Source organism: Artemia sp. Qi Xiang Cuo, chromosome 1, assembly GCF_049724085.1.
Source record: "Artemia sp. Qi Xiang Cuo chromosome 1, ASM4972408v1, whole genome shotgun sequence".
In the NCBI taxonomy this organism is placed as follows: Eukaryota; Metazoa; Arthropoda; class Branchiopoda; order Anostraca; family Artemiidae; genus Artemia; species Artemia sp. Qi Xiang Cuo.
Window position 1 is genome coordinate 105,169,968 of NC_142794.1, and position 21,655 is coordinate 105,191,622.

General features: G+C 35.7%; 1 pseudogene across 1 annotated transcript in view; it reads right to left on the reverse strand.

The window, feature by feature from the left end:
- Window positions 1-21,655, reverse strand: part of LOC148957060 (signal recognition particle receptor subunit alpha homolog) — a 394,596-nt pseudogene that overhangs the window by 16,697 nt on the left and 356,244 nt on the right. The gene's annotated exons all lie outside the window — the stretch shown is intronic.

Sequence of the window (21,655 nt, forward strand, 5' to 3'; positions counted from 1 at the left end):
TGACCTTGCTGGTCATCCTTTGGAGTTTATTCCCGGGCAATGTACTTTGACTCGTTTTTATGGGAAAATTTATTAAATCCATAGCTTCTCGCAGGTTTGTTTTAGTTAAATCTTTGGGAGGAGTTTTCTTTACAATTATACCGGGGGTTTCTACAGCTCTGTTTAATTCTTCCTGCAATGACGGGGGCCTTTCTATTGGTGTTGCAGGGGAAACCATATCGTCTGGAAATCTTTTGGGGGGAGATGGGGAAGAAATCGTATTTGGAAAGAAGTGGCTTATTGGAGATAGTGTAGAATATAAGTCTTTTACGGTTCCCGATTAGTAATTTTTTGAAGTTTTTGGACTTTTTTTTCTTATTGGTATTATGGGTTTTGTCTCTGTACTGAATAGATGTCCCCTTGATAAAAAATCTTCGATGTTTTTTTCATCACTTTCATTTTCAAAATAATCATGTTTAAAATTGAAGGGTTTTAGCTCTGCCAATCTTGACCTAGGGGGCTCATTTTCCGAATCTGACGAATCAGTCGAAGAGGGATGGAATACCCATCTCTCTGGAAATTTGGCTGTTTTTATTCGGCTAACATGCGCCTTGTAAGTTTTTCCACTATCGGGGTTCTCCATTTCAAAGGTATATTCATTATCGTACTTTTTGACTATTCTGTACGGTCCAGAATATTTGTTGGAAAGTTTTTTTCCTTCCGTTTTCGTCTCGTTCCTTAGGTAAACAAAGTCTCCTACTTTGAAATCTATGTTCCCCTTAACTCTGGGGTGGTTTCTTAGCTCGTGGTTTATTTTAAATTTTTCCAATTCTTGACTAACTATTTTATAAGTTTTCCTCATCCTATTTATGAATTCTTGTTTATAATCTTCTGAGTCGTTATAATACTGTCGAGACTAAATAATCTACTAGTAAGGAAATATAAAATCGAGACCAAAAAGTAAAAAAAAATGATTTCCTTTGGATGTTTAGGAATAATCAGGGTTAGGTAAGTTAGTTAAATAAGGTAAGAATTTATCCCAGTCGCTCCTATTGTCTTTCGTATAAATACTTAGAACGTTCGAAAATATTTTATGTCTGTTTTCTATTTTGCCATTAGCTTGTGGATGGTACGGCGCTGTCACCATTTTCTCTATATTAAGAAAACTCATTAAATCTTTTGTTACTTTTGCAACAAAATTGCTCCCGTTGTCGCTCAAAATTTTATTAAGAATGCCAAATTGTAAAAATAATTTTGCTAATGCCTTACTTGTGGCATAAGCACCTTGATTTTTTAATGCTTTTGCAAAAGCAAATCCGGAAAAATGATCTACAACCGAAAGAATACACATATGGCCTCTGCTAGAAACAGGTAAGCCTCCATTTGTCCCGTACAGGTCAAATGAGATAATATCGAAGGGGTACTTTGCTACCGGGACCCTTCCCATTGGAGGATTTGGATAAGCTGGGGTGATTTTTCTCAAATTACATGCTTCGCATGTACTTACAAATTCTTTAAGTTTTGTCAGTGCCGATTGTACATAAAATTATTGTTTCAACTTACGGAACGTTCTCATAACTCCTAAATGTCCACCTGTGTCTGAATGAAAATATTCAAATGCAGGCCCTATCAAGTTTTGTGGTAATACAGGTATTATCGAGGTTTGGTTTCTATTTGTCTCAGCAGTCACAATTCTACACAGTATTTCTTCATCAAGGTCGTAGTAAACATTATATATCTCTTTTCTAAGAGTTTTGAATTTATCCTGTAACGCTTTATTATTCACAAAATAATCAATTAGTGCTACACACAATTCGTCTTTTTTTTGCTTTCTTTTTATATTTTCCAGCGATAAGGGACATTAGTTAATCTTATTTTCTTTTATTGCGTCTTTGACTTTGTTTTTCTTACATCCATGTTTGCTTTTAGCATTGAAAGCATTAACTTCATTTTCTTCGGTTTCCGACGGACCATTTTCTGGATATCTACTCAAAAAGTCGCAAGCTGCGTTTTGTTTTCCCTTTAAATGTTCAAATTCATAACCTAGGTCTTGGATTTTCATAATCCATCTAGCTAGAATGCCCGTGGGGTTTTTAAATGTGCGCAGGTACTGCAAGATTTTATGGTCTGATCGTAATATGAATTTTCTACCAATTAAATAATGCTTAAATTTGTCCAAATGGTAGATAATAGATAACAATTCTAAGATTGTGGCGGAATAACTGCTTTCGCCCTTTGATAAAGCTTTACTTGAATAGCATATAACTTGTTCTATTTGTTTAGGTGTTCCCTGTAGAGGGTTAGGGTTTTCTACTGGGATTGTTTGCGAAAGGATAGCGCCTATGCCCTTTGAGCTAGCATCAGTGGTAACGATGAATTTTCCGTTTTCAAAATCAGGGAGTGACAAAATTGGTTCAGAAGTGAGCGCCTTTTTGAGTTGGTCTAGGGAAGTTTGAGCTTCCTGGGACCAGGTAACATTATGGGAGTTTCCTTTGGTTAATTCCGTGAGGGGTTTCCCAATTTGGGCATAATTGCGTACAAATTTTCTAAAGTAGCCAGTAAGTCCTAAAATTCCCCTTAATTCTTTCATAGTTCTGGGGGGCTTGAGGTTTTCAACACATTTTATTTTATCAGGGTCTGGGGATATCTCTCCCTGGGTTACTACTACTCCTAAAAATTTAATTTTGGATTGAAATAAATTGCTTGGGTTTACTTTGAAAACATTCATTCATATGTACCAGGCAGATTCACACTAAACAAATTGGTGTGACGAAAGCGATATCGACATCCCCACCTAACGTTGCGCTCGAGTAACAATGGCGCCCTTGGTCCAGTGCCCAAGTTACACTAAGGTCATAATAAAAGCTTTCAATTTGGGAGGTTAAAGGAGGAGTCTTTGACAGTCTTATGACCTCCGGGTGCTAGATGTTGCAACGTTCTTACGTATCTACAGTGGTTTAGAAAATTCGATCACCCCACAAATGATTACCAAAAATATGCACTAATGTAACATTTGGAATATTATAACACTTTTTTGAAAGCTTTGAAGAAAAGCACCACATTTTGAATACCCCTAAGGACGAGTGGAATTTATTTTAAAAAGAAACTCTTTGAACATTCCCACAGACATGAAGGTATCAAAACATTTGAGTCTGAGTTGTGACCGAAGAAATCTCTATGCCGTCGGGCCTCAATGAACATTTTTGCAGTTTTTATAAATTTAGTAATTTTTGTGAGCATTTGGAAATCAAAACTTAAACTCAATAACTGATACTAAGTGTCCTAACATTTTGCTTGGATTAAAAGTGACGAACTAGGATGAACATTTCAACATCTTCCTGGAGCTACTTCAGTCTGCATATTATTTCATTTAATTACACTTAAAACGGATGAACTTTTCATTTTTTACCTAAGAAAATAGCTGGTACTTCATTTTTCTTCATAGCCAATAAACTATTAAGTGTTTTTTGTGTCATTGTTATGGAAGTGTTCTCATGTGAAGTGTTCATCATGTATTTTTCAATTTGATAAATTTACTCCTTTTAGATACAGTTTATAATTTGACTGATATTAGGTATTTATCAGTTTATAATTTGGAATGAATCACCAAAAGAAAAAATGAATAATATCCAAAAGAGCAGCCAAACGCGATAAAAAAGCAGCAGTTCAGCCTTAGCCTACACGACATATATTCTATAAAGAAGCCAAAAAAAACTTTAAAATGCATTTTTTTTAATTGTAATTAAAAACCAGTTTTTAGTACAAGAAGGCTTCTTAGGAATCCAAAAAAAAAAACAAAAAACAATCAATATCAAAGTCACCCATTTCAACTATTTTAAATGTGACAAAACAGATATAGGCAAAGGGCATTATGAAAAAATTAAGCTTCTAAGTCAAAGTTATATTCAAAGTTTTCACCCAGATAACTGACGAATTTTGTGATACAGTATTTGAAGTCTTATGTGCAGTAATGCTCGATGAAAAAAACTACTAATTTTGATAATTATTTATGTTAAGAATACATAGCTAATAGATACTTCAACTACTCGTATTATGCAAAGTTTCTGAAACGCCACAGACATTTCGTTTCTACCAGATTTCTACTTCTCTTGATGAATAACGAAGAAGACCAGTTTCCAGCCAGCGACTTGTGAATTTTTGAACTCATGAATAGGCTCGAATCTGTTGTAAATTGAAGCTGTGATTTGAGAAACACTGATGAAAACATTAATGTTTGCGGTCAACGTTGATCCACCAGCGGCGCGCCGCCGGCGTCTTACCCGCGGCGCGGCGGGCTGTTTTTTGCCCCGCCCCCGCCGCCGGTCTTCCCTCATCGGCGCGGCACCGGGGTCTAGTTTGGGTATCGCCTCCTTCTCTCACTGTAAAAGTCTAAAACCTACTGCGTCAATGGCGCTTTACTGAAAACCAGTTTTATTACAAGATTTTCATTTCTATTGAAAATAAACATTAAAATTATATTGAAATTTGAACAGATGAGCTTTCAGCAATTAATATCATTATACGTCAAATTTTCAGTTTAATTTATTAGTTCTTTTTCAACTTGTTCAAGTCGCCTATAGTTTCTCTACAAACAAGAGTTTGGATACTGCTTTGGATAGAGTTTTGATACTGTTTTAAGTTTCAAGGTTACTTTTTACTTTTAGTTTTGAAAAAATTGTTTATTTAATCACATTTCTTGAAAAAAAAATAAAAAATAGATATTTCAATGCTCTTTGCCTTGTTTTCGACGTGTAGCAAAGCTTAAATAAAACATTGTTTGAAAGGCGAAAAAAAAATGTATGTCAAGTAAATTAATAGTATATAAACATTAAAAAATAAGGTAATTAAAAAAATACACGAAACAATAGCCAACTTATGAAAATTAAGACAGGAACTCCTAGCGTTTAGTTCTATTGAGCAATGCCAAGGTATTGTTCCTCTTACATAACGAGTGAAACCTAAATTGAATATGCAAATCAAACTTGAAACCAACAAAAATCACTACAAACAAGAGTTTGGGTATCGCCTCCTTCTCTCACTGTAAAACCCTAAAACCTACTGTATCAATGGCCCTTTACTGAAAACCAGTTTTATTACAAAATTTTCATTGCTATTGAAAACAAACATTAAAATTATATTGAAATTTTCAACTGATGGGCTTTCAGCAATTAATATCATTATACGTCAAATTTTCAGTTTAATTTATTAGTTCTTTTTAAACTTGTTCAAGACGCATATAGTTTCTCTACAAACAAGAGTTTGGATACTGCTTTGGATAGAGTTTTGATACTGTTTTAAGTTTCAAGGTTACTTCCTACTTTTAGTTTTGAAAAAATTGTTTATTTAATCACATTTCTTGAAAAAATAAAAAATAAACATCTAAATGCTCTTTGTCTTGTTTTCGATGTGTCGCAATGCTTAAAGAAAACATTGTTTGAAAGGCGAAAAAAAAAATGTATGTCAAGTAAATTAATTGTATATAAACATTAAAAAATAAGGTAATTAAAAAAATACACAAAACAATAGCCAACTTATGAAAATTAAGATAGGAACTCCTAGCGTTCAGTTCTATTGAGCAATGCCAAGGCGTTGTTCCCCTTACATAACGAGTGAAACTTAAATTAAATATGCAAATCAAGCTTGAAACGAACAAAAATCACTACAAACAAGAGTTCGGGTATCGCCTCCTTCTCTCACAGTAAAAGTCTAAAATCTACTGCGTCAATGACGCTCTACTGAAAACCAGTTTTATTACAAGTTTTTCATTTCTATTGAAAATAAACATTAAAATTAAATTGAAATTTTGAACTGATGAGCTTTCAGCAATTAATATCATTATACGTCAAATTTTCAGTTTAATTTATTAGTTCTTTTTAAACTTGTTCAATTCGCATAAGTAGTAAAGCATTAATAGATCCGACCAGTGATTGCGTAATTTGTCTTACCTCTCGCCTGAGTATACAGTGTAGTCTAGCCGGTACATTGGCATACCACGGGTCAGTCACCTATTACTACGAACGGTACTTGCCTTACCAGACGGGTTTTCTGAGTTAACACCCATTTTTTGGGGTCAAACAGAGAGAGAGTGGTGGTTACTCCGTATACAGTAACTTGATTAGTAGTTGGATTCAAATATAAGGAGTAATTTTCATTGTAGTTCATATTAGTAAGAGAATTGAATTCAGAGAGAGAATAGTTTATTTGAGAGGATATTAGTGGAGAAAAAATGAGTGGTGCATTTACACTATTGAAGATTAATGATAGAGCCGACAGCAGCAGCAGCAACGATATATGAGTAGCCAATATAGCGGTGGAAATAACCGTTGGCTGTAGACTATGCCTTGAATTGGATAGTATGTATGCTAGATACGTGATATCATTAATCAAGTTTAAGCAGGAGGAGCAAATATGTTTTGCTGGAAAAGTGAACATTCTCCATATCAATAAACTTTGGTCGGCATTAGATGTCCTATCGAAATATATTGATGAGAATAAAATACATCAGTGAATATTATTATTGTAATTATGTTCAATAAAATTGTTTCTAAATCAATGGTATTTTTTTCTTTCTTTAGTAGACTAGCGTATATTTTCTAGAGTACAAAAAAAAATTCTGGTTAGTCTGAAGTTGGTTGTGAGAGAGTTAGGACTCTAAAAAATGGATAGATTTGAGAAAGAGCGAATCATGAGGAATCTAGTTCTTATGGAAAAACGTTTGATTCTAGATGATGATTTTCTAGAGTTGTCTATTCAAAGGAAGATATTTTCTCAGGGAATGCTTGTTGATATAATGAAAACTGATTCTCCAACATTAGACTATTGTATGAAGCTTCTACGTCGTGGTCCAAATGCAATTTACACAATTTATTGATATATTGATCACGACACGGTAAAATGATATTGTGGATATACTTTTAAACATTAGTTTTGAAATTTAGGACTTTTTTTTCATAAGAAAGCTAGTGCTCAAGGATGATTTACTCCTCTTTCTATTTATCTGAGACAATTTTTGTTGATGCTACCTCAGTTTCATTATGGCAATAAGAGTGTCAACACATGACAAAATGTTCCATACATGTCCGTTATGTATGTACACACTGGGCAGCTGGTCATCATCATGTGAGAATTGCACAATAATTGATGAGTATGATGAAAAGTGTAGATTATGCAACCCGTGTAAATTGCATAGAGGATATGGTGTACAAATTAAAGGTTGTAATTCCTGCCTTGAAGAGGTGTGTGACTCTCATCCTAGAGGCCACCTATGCTCCAATTGTCATTATGATAAATGTAATCAGTGGGAGAATACATATCCCGGTATGATTGGAAATATCATTGACTATACAAAGAGATATGACAAGTGTGAAGTCACACTCTACTGTAGAAAATGTGACCCTGACATTGCAGTACATCAGGATCAGTACACTGTGAATTCAGATAATCTACCTGCACAAGTTATTGTCGAAAAATATCTAGTAGTGGATGAAATCTAAAGAGTAGAAAAGTCGTTTTATCATGTATATAAATTTTTATTAATAAACAATTTCACATACATTTTTAGAATAGTTTATTCTTAGGGCACTAAAATCAATATTAAATACACTTGTAAGTATATTCTCCACAAGAAAGTCGTTCAATTTAGGTAAGTCAACGTAGATGTTGAGAAACTGCTTGCAGGTGTAGCCACGACATCTGAACATGAAAAAGAGCAGTACATGAAAGCCACATGTCTTAGTCGTTAAATCCTGTACTCTTCGTTGATTTTGAATAATGGTTTGCCCACTGCTTTCAATAAAGTTGCTGATGTATGGAACGTAGGATTTATAGGATAGGCCAAGAGGATCAAAAAATTCAATATTCTTCGCTGTTTGAAAGATGCATAGCGAATGACCGGTCTTCAAAGTCGATGGACTGCTATTAACAATGATTAGGGTATTGTTAACACTTGGAATTTTTTCAATGTAGTCCGAAGGTATGCAATAGGACTTGTACTGGGACATGTATGGATCCATACTAAATACGTTGATTATTTGGTTTGTGTTCATCGTGCTAGGTCTAGTAGAACACAGCCGTCGGGTGTGATTTCCCAATAGGTTTCAAATTGACTCAGTGATATTAGCGTGATACTCTCAGTCAGAGCATTGGCAAATGTACACTCTAAACGTAAATTCCCTGTTCGTACTATACTCATATCCTGTGTCCCAGGCAAGTCCAAAACAATAACTCCATCATTTTTTGAAAACATTGAATCGGTTATTCCATTTTCAAATAGTTGAGAGTCATAATCTAGGGATTGCAAGGTCAACTCATACAGAGTTCTGTAGGATTTTTTATCAAATGATAGAGTGTACAGTGGACTACCATTCACTTTGCACACGAGGATAGATAGACCAAAAAAATTAAAATCATGGGGGGATTCAGTCCAGGATCAAAAGGCACTACCACTCTTCACAAAGGCCAAAGCCAATTTTGATTGGATTTCTCAATTGATAAATGAAAAAACGTTACACCTACGAGAGCTGATGGCAATGTGACGTTGATTGTTGATCGTATGGGGGACAAGAAGTTTAATGTTGTTACCATTGGCTCTTAGCTTTTCCACTGCCAATGCAACAGAGCTCATAACTTGTTGTTTTCGGACTTGGAGAATTGCCGATGTGATAATGACATTTGCATCGGGTGCTGCAGGAAGTGTTTTTCTCAAAATGAAATTTGATGGGGCCAGCTGTAACTTTATGTCAATCTTGACATTGGGGGGTAGCCATTGGGATATATTGAATATCTCATGATTTAATTTTCCAACAAGATGATACTCCCGGGTCACTGCAGTAGTCAACTCACCGTCAGTATCAACACCTGATCGATATTCATAGCCCAATAATTGTCCTCTCAGCTCCTTGTATGCCTTTGGCGTCATCATCATAAATTGTATGTAGCTTGCATAGTTTGATAAATTATTGCTATTGCTCACCAATGTCCCATTAATAAATACATTAATTTGTTTGAATAGGTTGTGTAGAATACAGTTTTCATAGGAGAGACCATCGCCGGCAGTTGGAGTTGTATTATCTTACTTTTTCTTCACCGCAACATTTGAATCAATAAATGTTGATGCCAAATCAATGAAATAGTCTTCATTGGAAAATATTTGAAAGTGTATATTTTCCAAGAAGGGTTGCTGGGGATTAAATTGTTCATAGTAGCCATACTTGACACTGACGTCAACATTTTCAGCATTGAATAGATTCAATGAGGAGCAGATTGACAGATATGATTCCTTGTGGGGGAGATAAGTCATCTTAAGAGAAGAAGTCCTTCTTTGATCTAACAATCTTTTTCTTTTTCTTCTTCTTCTGTTTATTGGTCTTCCTTGTTTTAGTCCTCAAAGTCTTTGTCGATGTCCGTTGCTTCCCGTCTGGGTGGAGACTGATGAGTGAATAACGCGAACGCATCCTTTTCAATCCCTCCCCTTTTTGTCGAGATTTTAGTTGCTCACCAACGGCTCTTGCTGAAGATTTAATATTTTCCTTAACACTCTCCTTGAAATTCTTGCCCGACCCACAGTCCTGTAGTATGGAGGCAGCAAAATTTTATGCAGCAGGTACAAGATATTTTCTGGCAAGGGGTAGTGCAGAACGAAATAGCCTAGCAAACCAGCTACCAAGACAATAGTCAGGCATTGTTGTACGCCCATTGTAATAGTGGAATCCATTGCCTATTTGACTTAGACTCAAAACACCAATATAGTACTCGACATCGGGAAAGACAAATGGAATTCTTCTATTATTCAGTTTAGTTGATTGTGCTGTTGTTGATAATGGGTCGAAAATGACATGTAATCACTGCTAAGACTTTTTTTATTGCTAGAGGATCACCCAATTCACTACTTAATGTTAACTGACAGAGTTCCGAATATGAAGTGTTTACAGGAACATACTGAAGATGCTTTATATTATAATGATGAACAAGTTCATGAGTTGTTTTTCGTTCATGAACACTTAGGAGGGGGACATTTGAATTACCGACTCTCGACGTTTCCACAAAGTATGCATAGAGGAATATGCAAGAGTCCGATGCAAAACCAGGTGGATAATAATAAAAAATAACTTGATAAATCCCGTAAACGGTGCCGGCATTTTTCCCATTGATCATATTCTGTTTAAAGCCAAGAACATCTCTCAGATTATCATTGAGAATAATTATTTCAGTGTCAACAGGTGAGCTAATGTAAATCCTATCATGTTCCAATGAATAATTAAAATGGAATGTACAATTTCTACAAAACAAGATTTTTGTATTGGTTGTAGGAGACAAATCTCCTATAGAACCAAATTCAATATATTTCAATTTCACATGTAACCGTTCGCTAGGTTTAAATGGTTCAACACATTCATAGTCGTCACACCACAATCCATTCATAGCCCAATCGAATGGTATAACTTTTATATCATACACACGATCCTTTCTCAGGATGTCATAGGTATTTTTGAGAATACAGTCGACACTTCATACGCACCGTCAAATTTGATGGCGGGGGAGAGTTTTGTCCAAAAATCACTTGTCGTATTCAAGTCATTGTAGAGAGGATCGGAAACGTTGGACATGAAAGTTACATAGAAATCATTGGGCATTGTCAATATCTTCAACACCGATCCAAGAATCAAAATCAGAATTGTATCCTAGCCACCGAACAAGTAACTGTTGTTTACCCCTGCGAGTACGTGTCTTTAATATCTTTTCAATTTGATAGATTTCACTAGCATTTTTAACTTTTTGCAGTTCATAGGCATAAAAGCCAACGAGAATCTCTTCATCTTTGGTATCATGCGGGCGATAAGTTATGGGTTTAGTGTCTAGGATTTTTACCACTTTAAAAAGTTCTGTGGACCACAAGTAATTCACCTTTTCAAAAACTTTAGTTGTTCCATTAATTCAAACAGTATCACCAACATTGAATTTATTTTTCTTCTTGTTGACAATCGTTTCTTTGGAATACTGTTTAAGAAAGGTGTCAATTGTATCATGATCAGAATGATGAACTTCCGTTGGCGTATAGTTGGACAATCATCGATGAGGTCGTTGATTATAAATCAACATGATTTTATCAAGATCATGAATAAAAGTCGGTGTATTTTTCAATGTACAATATCTTGAAATTAATAGTCGAATAGTTCTTATCAATCGTTCGGTCAATGCAGCCTATATAGGACTATGACTATGAAAAAGCAGTGTACTATATTTCTCTAGTACTTTTGCAACATGGGGATTAACAAATTCACTACCCCGTTACGTTTGAATTTTTTTATATGAATCCTGTTCGAGAATACTTTCAATGGCCTGAGCAACTTCAACGCCTCTCTTTGATCGCAATGGAATTGCATATGCATAGCGACTAAAACACTGATTGCAAGTAGAATGTACTTGTACAGCGTATTGTGACATCTTTGAATCTCTTCTAGAGTCAGGAGATCTGCTTGCATTATATGCAATGGGTAAAAGGCTTTAGTTTTTCGATATTGATTGGCACGAAGTCTATGATTTCTATGCAGAGTGTAAATTGATTTATTTTGTAGATAGTCTTGTACACTTTTAGTGTGAACACCAGTGAATTTGGAAAGAGTGGTGGGGGAACTTAAACTCCCCGCCTCACCAATATTTTCATAAACACCTTTCAGAACTTCAACCATTTTGAACATAAACACGTTGTGTAACGTCCGCTACCCTTTTGTATACTGGCTGTTGTCGGTGATGGTGGTGGTAATGGTGACGTTGACTTGATACGTCTTTACTTTTTTCTAGCTATCAGGGGTGTGCTAGTATTTTCCAAAATTGATTTGAAATCTTTTTATTCTTCACATTTTAATGGTGTCAATGTTGTTGTTCATGTTGATGATGATATTTCGTTTTCATTTAATTTTTTTTAGAATTTGTCTATTGCCAATAAGACTTTTGGGGAAGTTTAATGTATTTAGAAATTTGTATAGATGAGAGTCAAATGATAATAGTCCTTTACCATTACCAGTTTCTAACCATGTCATAGATTAAATCAAGTAGATTATAGCTCTTGCCCTGAATTATAATCCCTTCCCCATTGCTCTCAACTTGAATGTCATCTTGACCACTTTCTAAGAGATAGATTATGAGCCATGCACTTTTTTAATATTAAGAGCGGAGTATCAAAGATCTGACTTTTAATACAAACGAACCCGAGTCCCTCCTCTTACATTATGGCCCAGCAGCAGACGATTGAGGAGACGATTCTTTTTCGGGATGATCACCAGCAGCAGCAGCAGCAGTGGGCTTCGACCGATAGGACCTGTGTTGGTCCACTCAGCGAAGTGCATCTTGAAGAAAAAGCAGTTTTTATCATCCTCAATGTATTCATTGTCAAGCAATTTACCAAGCTTGATCTCAAAGTGTTCCAGTGGTTGAAGAGCAAGTTCTACTGGAGTCAATTTATTGGGTTTCGTCGTTCTCACGAGAAAAAACTATTTACAAATCCTGCAAATATTGGCAGTAAAAGTGTGAAAAAGCTACCACCCGCCTGAAGAAGTATTTTTTTTAAATTCTTTCCTTTCTTTTTAGAGGCCAATGTACGTACAATGGAACGATGTAGCTTTGCCTGTTGCTTAACTACTTCTGGCAGTTGAACATTACCCTCGGTCAAATTTAAACAAATTTCAGATATTAGATTAATGAAATAATTTCAATACCATGTTTGAGTATGGCTTTTCTAAGTAGAGGATGTGAAGTTCTTAGAACTGAAAACAAATGTTTGTTTTATTTTATTTTCTTCAGTGTCATGACAGCAACTAATAAGTCTTTTTAGCGTTCACGGGAAGATATACTGTAATTTCATTGTCAAAAATATCTGTGACCAGACGCAGATCCTCGGGTGTTTTTTTATTGAGATCCAATAGGATATAGCCGTAGGGTTTATTAGTTGCTTAATTGTATGCTGATAGCAGAACTTTGGGGGCGCCGGGATAGATTGGTTTGATGACGTTTATTAGCAAGCTAGAATCACGAACAATTCTGTAGATGATACAGAAGGCGCAGTTCAATGCAAGTGTTCGCATACATTTGATCTGATGAAAGAGATTGTGTAGAACTAGTGTAATGGAAATCTGTTCATGATGAGAGCGAACGGTGAACAGTTGTAGCATTTCCTGGGGCCATTGTTCAATAGCTTCAGCCAGATCGTCAATGATCAACCAAGAGTTTGTTTCAATAATTCTGAAAACATCAAGTCCCTGTATGAATTGTATTTGCACCAATCCCGTTGTGGCAATTGCTTTTATTTTATCATATGACTCCTGCCAAATACTGTAACAATAGTAGATTTTTTTCGGCTTTTCTACAAAGATTTTATCGCAATTTTTTATTATTTTAGTTAGGAGTGTTGTTTTGCCTGACATTGCCGGTCCACACAGAAGCGATCTAAATGGTGTGTTAAATTGATACATTCTCCCTTCAACAGTTCACCTAGACAACTAACTGTAGACTATGGCTGTCTAATGACTAAATAATTTCCCTATTACTACTCCGTTCAAGAATAATAATAATAAGAAGAAGACAAATAATAAGCACTTCCCGGCGCTTCCCGCGCCGGGAAGCGGGGGCCCGCTGCGGCGGGCCCGGGCCGGGGCTGGCAGTAAATATTGGAAATTGATCTGCCGTGCACACACACACACACACACACACATTGAAAATTGTTTGTGATATAGAATTAAAAAGAATTTTAAAAACACTTAATTACCCAAAAAACCCTCCCACCCAATTTATACTTTTTTTCTTTTTTTTTAAATGAATTTAAGTTAATTTTTCTAGACCGAGTTGTTTTGTGTACTCTATACATTCAACTCGGTCTGAAATTAAATAATGACCGTGTGGTAGTACCTTCACACCATCCTCAAGTACATAGACTTTATCCGATATGGCCGACATGGCGTTTTTCTCAACTCTAACTGTGTAGTTTTTAAATTGTAAAGAGCGAATCGCCATGACTTTCGCCCTTGGCACTAGACTACGTTCCACACAGTTTCTATACACACTCATGTCGAAATTATTTCTTACAAAGTGTGTAGGTACCCCATTGCAAACTTGTTTGATATCCTTGCTGTGCGTTTCCACACAGTATACCTTCAGACCAGGAAACGCACCACTGGATATCAGATCGCTACCCGTTTCAGATTTTAGCATTATTAATTGATTTGGGGCTTGGTCTTTCACTAGCTCTGACTAGAGGGATTTGTCCAAAATAGTGTAGTTTGCTGGTGAGCTACCATGTATTCACAATTTTCCTAATCATTCAATATATTTTCAGCGCTGACTTTTAGCGGGAGTTAATCATTGTCCCTTTAATACACTTTAACTTGTCCCTCAATCAGCCACTGTACCTTGCATACATTATAATAAAACGACAACATGAGTCTCTTGGATATTTCAGTTATTGCACTTCCGCCTGCAATATTTTTATTTAATACAATGTTTCTTTTCTTGCGATGTAGCAGCACTATATTAGAGTCTATGATTGTGAACGATGTGAAGTTTGGATCCGCAATGATTCAAGCACAATCTTTGGGGTTGGTTACAATGTCAACTCGACTTCTGTGTCTTACGCTCTTGCATATTTTACCGAAAGCTGAGTTCAAAATGAGTTTATAGACTTCTTTTTAAACTTTAGTTTTCGCTTTTGAACGCTTACTAACAAAGATGTCAATAAATGTTTTCATATAAGGCTTTCGACCAAATTGGAGGGCTCTATCAATCTTTGTGTCCTTGAAGCCATTGGACACCAACCATTTCAATAGCTAGTGATGAACAACGATATTCCGTTTCGGGTTGAGATCGGCAATTAGTTTTTGTTTTGAAGGTACCCAGTGCATACTACCGTCCTCTACTAAAGATAAATTGTAGGGGCTCAGAGAGTCCCTACCCACCGGTCAATTTATGCACGGAAAAACAAAGTCTTTTACAGAGTCATGGATTTCCATGAATATTTCACCGTCAATTTCAAAAAACCATCCCTGTGCCCCATTCTCCTCAACACTGGCAATGTCGGGGAAATTCGAGGCACAAGGATTGTCAAGCCATTTATAATTGCCACACGGCAAACAGTAGTGAGACATTGCCGATGGGTAAAGAGAATTCATATCCAAAAAAACTGCGTCCGACTTTTCATCAGTGTGCTGTCCACTCGGATCAGTTTTCATGATACGATACCCGTGAAAAACATACCCACCTCTAATTGATCTCTCTACAAACAGATGCTAATCCACATCGGCAATCAGACCTATTTCTTCTTTACTGATTTTAAGTATCAATTCCATCACCACATGAGGAGTGGAAAAATAATAACCTAAATCCAACACCAATTCCCCATTGATTTTATCCGTATTTTTGCACACAATGTCCAGAAGAGTGAGTACGTCACTGGCCAAGTAAAGTTTACAATAATCCCACCCTTTTTTACATCCGCCCTTTGCCCAAACCCTCTTAGCAAATTCGTATTCACTAGTGGTTCACTCACTCTCAGTAAAAGAATTGTAAAAGGTTTCAATGGGTGGTAGTGACACCTTAACTAGCCTCGAGCCACAGTTGCAAAAATCATATTGATATATACCCTTACACGTCAATAAACAATACAATTCATAATCGGGGTAGCACTGTTTGATGAAGGGGAAGCTGTCAAAATTGTCCTTTTTTTGTACCTGAATCAATTGGCTTAATGAATTGGGAAAGAAGCAGGAATAGTATAAAAAACGGATTTATTCAGGCACGTGTTACCCTTATCAAGTGTTTTCCACATGAATTCTAGCAGCATTAGCTTCTCCGATGATTTGGGTAAAGAACCATCTATCCATGCGTCATCTACAACTCCACCCTTGGCAATGCGGGCCAACGCCGGTAGAACAAATTTTAAGTCGTAATTGGAATTGTGTATAAAAACAGGTACCAAATATTGTTGTCTAACGTTTAAATTGCATGACTGGTGTGCTGCCCCTCTAAAGTTACTCCCTCCCGATGTAATTTCCTGCCACAAATGATCATGGTTGATCACCCTCCTCCTCTCCCCACTCCCAACACTATCATCAAATTCTCCTTATCAAACCCAATCAATTTTACGATTTTTAATGGCCATTACGTCATCTGGTGATAGGAGCAGAGGATAGGTTGTGTAACGAAGGCGTAAAATAGCACCGTTCGCTGTTTTGATTAGACTGACCAATGCCGAGCGCAAGCAGAATTCATCGTAACTCAATATCTCAACTATATCCAAAACTTGCATGGTATTATTGGAATCTCGTTGCGCGTGAGCGTAAGAGACCCCTATGGCTTCATGTATTTTAACACGATTTGAATTTGGCGGATCGCACGCGTCTGTCAGTTTCGCTTCGCAGTCTAAAGCGATCTTATTGCTCTGCAGGAGCGTGTTTTGAAAATTTTTAAAACGTAAGATCGCTCTATCTCCGCTTACCGTCTCCACAGATGTTTACAGTGTTTCATGTGATGCTTTAACTTTAAATCAGAGCGAAATCTTGAGAGACATGTTGGACAGTAATAACACACACCATTCCCCATTTTACCCTCACATAAAATCCTACTAATATCCGTAATTGGATTGAAATGTCCAATTGAATTAGGGTCTGTGGGTGGAGTGTATAGAAGCCACAACCAATTTTCTACAGATTCAATTGAAGGAGGCCTCAATGGAAATACTATACCCTCTTTATCGGAATATTGACCTTCTTCAAATTCTGTTTCATACCGTAGCACCGTGACAATAATCTTTAAGTATTCATTAGCCCTATCAAAAATATCTATTCCTTTTAGTGCCACGGGAAATTGATCATTTAAACAATTAAAATCTACTTTTGGGAACTTTGAACCCTCCCTCCCATTAACTGCCATTTTATCCAACTTTTTCTAAGATTCATCTATTTGAAGTGGTCTATATGCGGCAATCAAGAATGTATGCTTGAAACACTACAGCTTCTTATCGAAAATGATTCTTTGTACCCCCTGATCCCTCTCTAAATCTAGATGATATTTTAATTCAATACATCCCGCTCGCCCTTTTAAGATAAAATCCTTTTTAAACCTACAAATATTAAGACTTAAACTTTCAATAAATAAAACTCCAGATACACTACACCCTCGTTATAATTTTCTCACTTAGTTTGAATACTATTAGCCCAATTTAGAAAAACGTCCCCATAATTTAATAAATGCAGGTTAATTGCCAACATCTCTGTGTGCAACTATTTTGAATACATATCACCCACAATTTCATTTAAAAAAAAATATTTTTAGTGCTATTGATGCTTTTATACTGACCCCCACTCCCCAGACCCCCATTTGTTGTTCAAGAATGGTTCAAATCTTATCAGTATATGAATATGTAATGGCCGAGGGATCTGTTATTATATCCCCCGACATTAGAGCGTTGAAGGGGTCACCGGATTCGGCGCTGTAGACAATTGTTTGGTGCAAGGCAGAGTTGGACAGAAAAAAATCTGGAAGAAGGAATACTGATGTTGTTGTTGTTGTTGTTGTTATATTACTACTAGTATTAGTTATATCCTTAAGTGGAATGGAGGAGGGTGACAGGGAATTGTCAATAACACCACCACTCCCAGTCTGTTCAATCGCATTGGTTGGAGATGGCGTGAGACATTCCCCTAGTACATATTCCAACGTGTTTGAGGGCAATTGATCGAGCCAGCATGTTTTGTTCTGACATGGAATTTTATTATGAGGACCCGGTTCAGATGTACTATTAACATCCCCTAAATGCTCACGCATGAAACTATCTGACCACCCCGGATCCTCAAGCATGTCAATATCACAGGTTAAGTCGTCTAGGCAAGCCATTTCCCCAAGAACATCATTAAGGAAACCCCTATGCCATTCCATATTCTCTAGAACTAATGTAGGTTCATCATTGAACACTACTGGTGGTGAAAGAACTGGTTCTGCAAATTTTGTTGGTTCGTAACTCAATTGTTGTTGTGGTTCTTTATAATTAATTTATAAAAAAAAGGTTTTATTTTTAATGTAAAATAACCATTATCTATATAAAGTTAATAAATTATGTAAATTTTTCAGTCACTGTCCCACCGCCTGATCAATTAAAAGAAGAAGAAAAAAAGTTACATTGCCATATGTTTTTCATAATGACAACTGAACATTTTAAAAATATATATTGTTTTAGTCAGAAAAATTAAGTCTTATTCTTAGAGGATAAGTTAGAACAAGAGAATAATATATAAAACTAATGATTTTAATCCAAAAATTTTCAGAATAAAAACGAAAGATAGGGATCCAACTCTAGTGCTTGACCCTCTCGAATGTAACTCTCAATAAAATCCTACCATCGTTCAACCGATGCAATGTTCTCAATGTAAAATTGTTTTTCAGATTTGGTTAATGAACATGAAGACCATACATTAGTTGCTTGTGTCAGTGTTACTATTTCAAGAATCCGAATTTTCCGACGTCTTTTGTCAACCGATTTGCTTGAACTGCCGGACGTACCTAACCTGGACTAAATAAATCATTTTAAGAGAGAAGAACTTTTTTTCTCCTACCATTTCAACAATTAAAGTGCAATTAAAATGCTGGATGGTCCTTTTTAGAGCCCCCGGGAAGGACCTTTGGGAACTGGGAGCTTCCTTCGGCGTAGAAGGATCGAAGCCCTTTCGAGTTGGAGTATCGGACTTCACAACACTGTTCAAATAGAACAGCCTCAAATTCTTTCTCGAAAACATCTTTTAAAATGTCCCTAACTGTTTCGTCGAAATAATTGCTTGAAATGACCAAAAACGGGTTCGCCCAAATAATGCTTTTTGACATCACTGCAATGACATATCTGGAAATTATTAAAAAACCTTTTTTCCTGTGTTAATTGCTTATCGAAGATAGACATCCTGTTATTTAAAGCCCACTTTGCAAGGAGCACTTAAAATTCGAATTATACCTGTCGGCGGATTAAATATTCAAGTGTAGTGATCGGGGCATTTTGATAAAACCCAGATACGTGCGAAAGCTTAGTGCAAAAACATATACCAGTTTAAGAATGGTTGTTCAATTGCCAACTGTGAAATAGTGAATTGATATTTTTATATAGTTAGTTTGTTTAAAGAAATATTGGATTATTGCATTAGAAAACATCTTGCCTAAAAAGAAGAAGTTACAGGTGAGGTTCTATAGAAATGTATGATAAGCTATATGCTACTTGAGCGTTATAAACTTTCTTTTATATACTGCTAATTTGGATAATGAAAGAAAAAGAAATAGTATTATTATAGAATAGTTTAGAAACAAATTTAAGTTTTACTGATCAAAATTATGCGCTTGAGAAAATGTACCTTATTTTTGAAAATACGGAAAGAAAAAAATTATATATATACTTACAAATTCTGACTGGGCTTCTACACCTGAGGTCCCTGGAAAAGCATGAAGGGGGTCAACCTCACGATCTTGAGTAGTCTGGGCTGAGGCATTATGAGAAGCAGCCCACTCTCTTTTCAATTTCCTCCCAGCTTGCGTAGAGGTTTGCGCAGAGGCTCCTGGCATTAAAAGTTGCGTGGTCATTGGCTGGTCCAGAGCATGTATAATTGGACCAGCATACCTGATGATAGAAGGCCTTGCAGCTTGCATCAATGTGGCTTCGTTCCATCTTGCTCTCTTTTCAGAGGGAGGGTAATTGCACGAATCCTCTTCCTTTAAAAAAAGGCAAAATTTAGCATGAAAAAAACAATCCCCTTTTTCCATTTTGTTGGATAAATGCTTAAGGTCAAATTTTGCCCTCCTCTTGTTTAAAGCAAAAAGTTTATTGCTCATTAAGGCGTGATGTGCATAATGGCTTAAAGGTGCTCCTATTATTTATTTCTTTACCTTCCTTCTTCTTACTGCTAAATATTACCGAAAATTTGATTTTCTTTATTTGCTTATTTTTCAAGAGGCTCGTTATAAAATCCTGTATTATACTTGAGTTGTTTTTTCTTTTGAGGTCTTTACACAATATATATTCAGAAAAGTATATTATTTAAATACTTATAATATCAATATATAATCTGCCCATTATAGCTATAGCCGTTTTATATATATATATAGCCCGTTGCAGCCATTATGAGAGAAGCCAAGGGTAACTTGTAAATAAAAGAAGACAAAATTTAGCATGAAAAAAAAATTAGCACCCCCCCCTAGCCTAACCAATTAGTACCCCCACCCCCCAGCCTAACCATAATTTTGTCTAGAAAAGCATTTATCTCAGCCGCCGTTCAAAATTCAGTCTTTTTTTTAAAGAAGGAAAATTAGTACCCCCAGCCTAACCATAATTTTGTCTAGAAAAGCATTTATCTCATTTCAGTAAAGCACAACGTAAAAAAATTTCACGAAATATACTACTCAAATCCTTTTTTGAATCTGTGAAAAGATGAATTACGGCTCGCTGAGCCGCCGTTCAAAATTCAGTCTTTTTTCTTTTTTTTACAGAAGGAAAATTAGTACCCCCCTAATACTAAACGTTGAAAATGTGAATATTTAGTCATTAACATATTTAACTGAAATTAACCAAGGGGGGCTAAGTCCCCAATGCTTTGGTCAAATCAAGCGCTGGACTTGGCTTAATGGTGTGTAAAATTATTAATAATCGCAGCTGGCAAATCTGCACTGCTAATACTGTCAATTAAAAGGAGAAAGCATTCTGATTTGGAGGGAAAATCCCGCAAATAATTTGAATTAATTTACCATTAGTTTTTATGAGCGTTTGGAATGCATATTGAAGTCACCGAGAAAAATATTTTTTTTTAACTAAAAAAACTAATATAATTTTGAATTAATATAGTATTCGGAGCGACAGAGATATGTTAAAATTAATATTTCGTAAATACACGCTCAATTATTACGTTAGTGCCAGCTTTTAGTTTCCAAAGATGTTTTCTGAGCCAAAAAAACTTAGCTGTAATTGATGTGATAACGACTTGAATAAATTTTTTCATATATTTAGAGTAGGCTGTCTAATATTTTATAAATTTTTACAGAAAGTCTGTGTAGCTGTTTTCCCGTTATCTTTTTGGTAATATAAAATCTGACTGCTTTATTAATATATTACTGTAAATTATAAATCCTTTGGGCTTTGCAAATCAACCTTGTTAAATTTAAAAGGAATATAAACTCTCGACAATTTTAAACGTTTTTTTTTATTTTATTTTTTTTTGTTGATATATAATGAAATTTTAATCAAATTGAAAATTGACGAATCCATTGTTTTCAAAGTTAATAATATGTAATGTACTATAATCAATGTGTTAAAACATAATGAAAATTGGAATGTAGTGTATGAACATTTATAGAGTTTTTGCTTGAGTACATCATACGTCGCCAAGTTTTTTAAAAAAAAACCTACTAATCAAGTTACTGTATATGGAGTAACCACCACTCTCTCTCTGTTTGACCCCAAAAAAATGAGTGTTACCTCAGAAAACCCGTCTGGTAAGGCAAGTATCGTTCGTAGTAATAGGTGACTGACCCGTGGTAAGCCAATGTACCGGTTAGACTACACTGTATATTCATTCCTCAGGCCAGAGGTAAGACAAATTACGCAATCACTGGTCGGATCTATTAATGCTTTACTACTCGCATATAGTTTCACTACAAACAAGAGTTT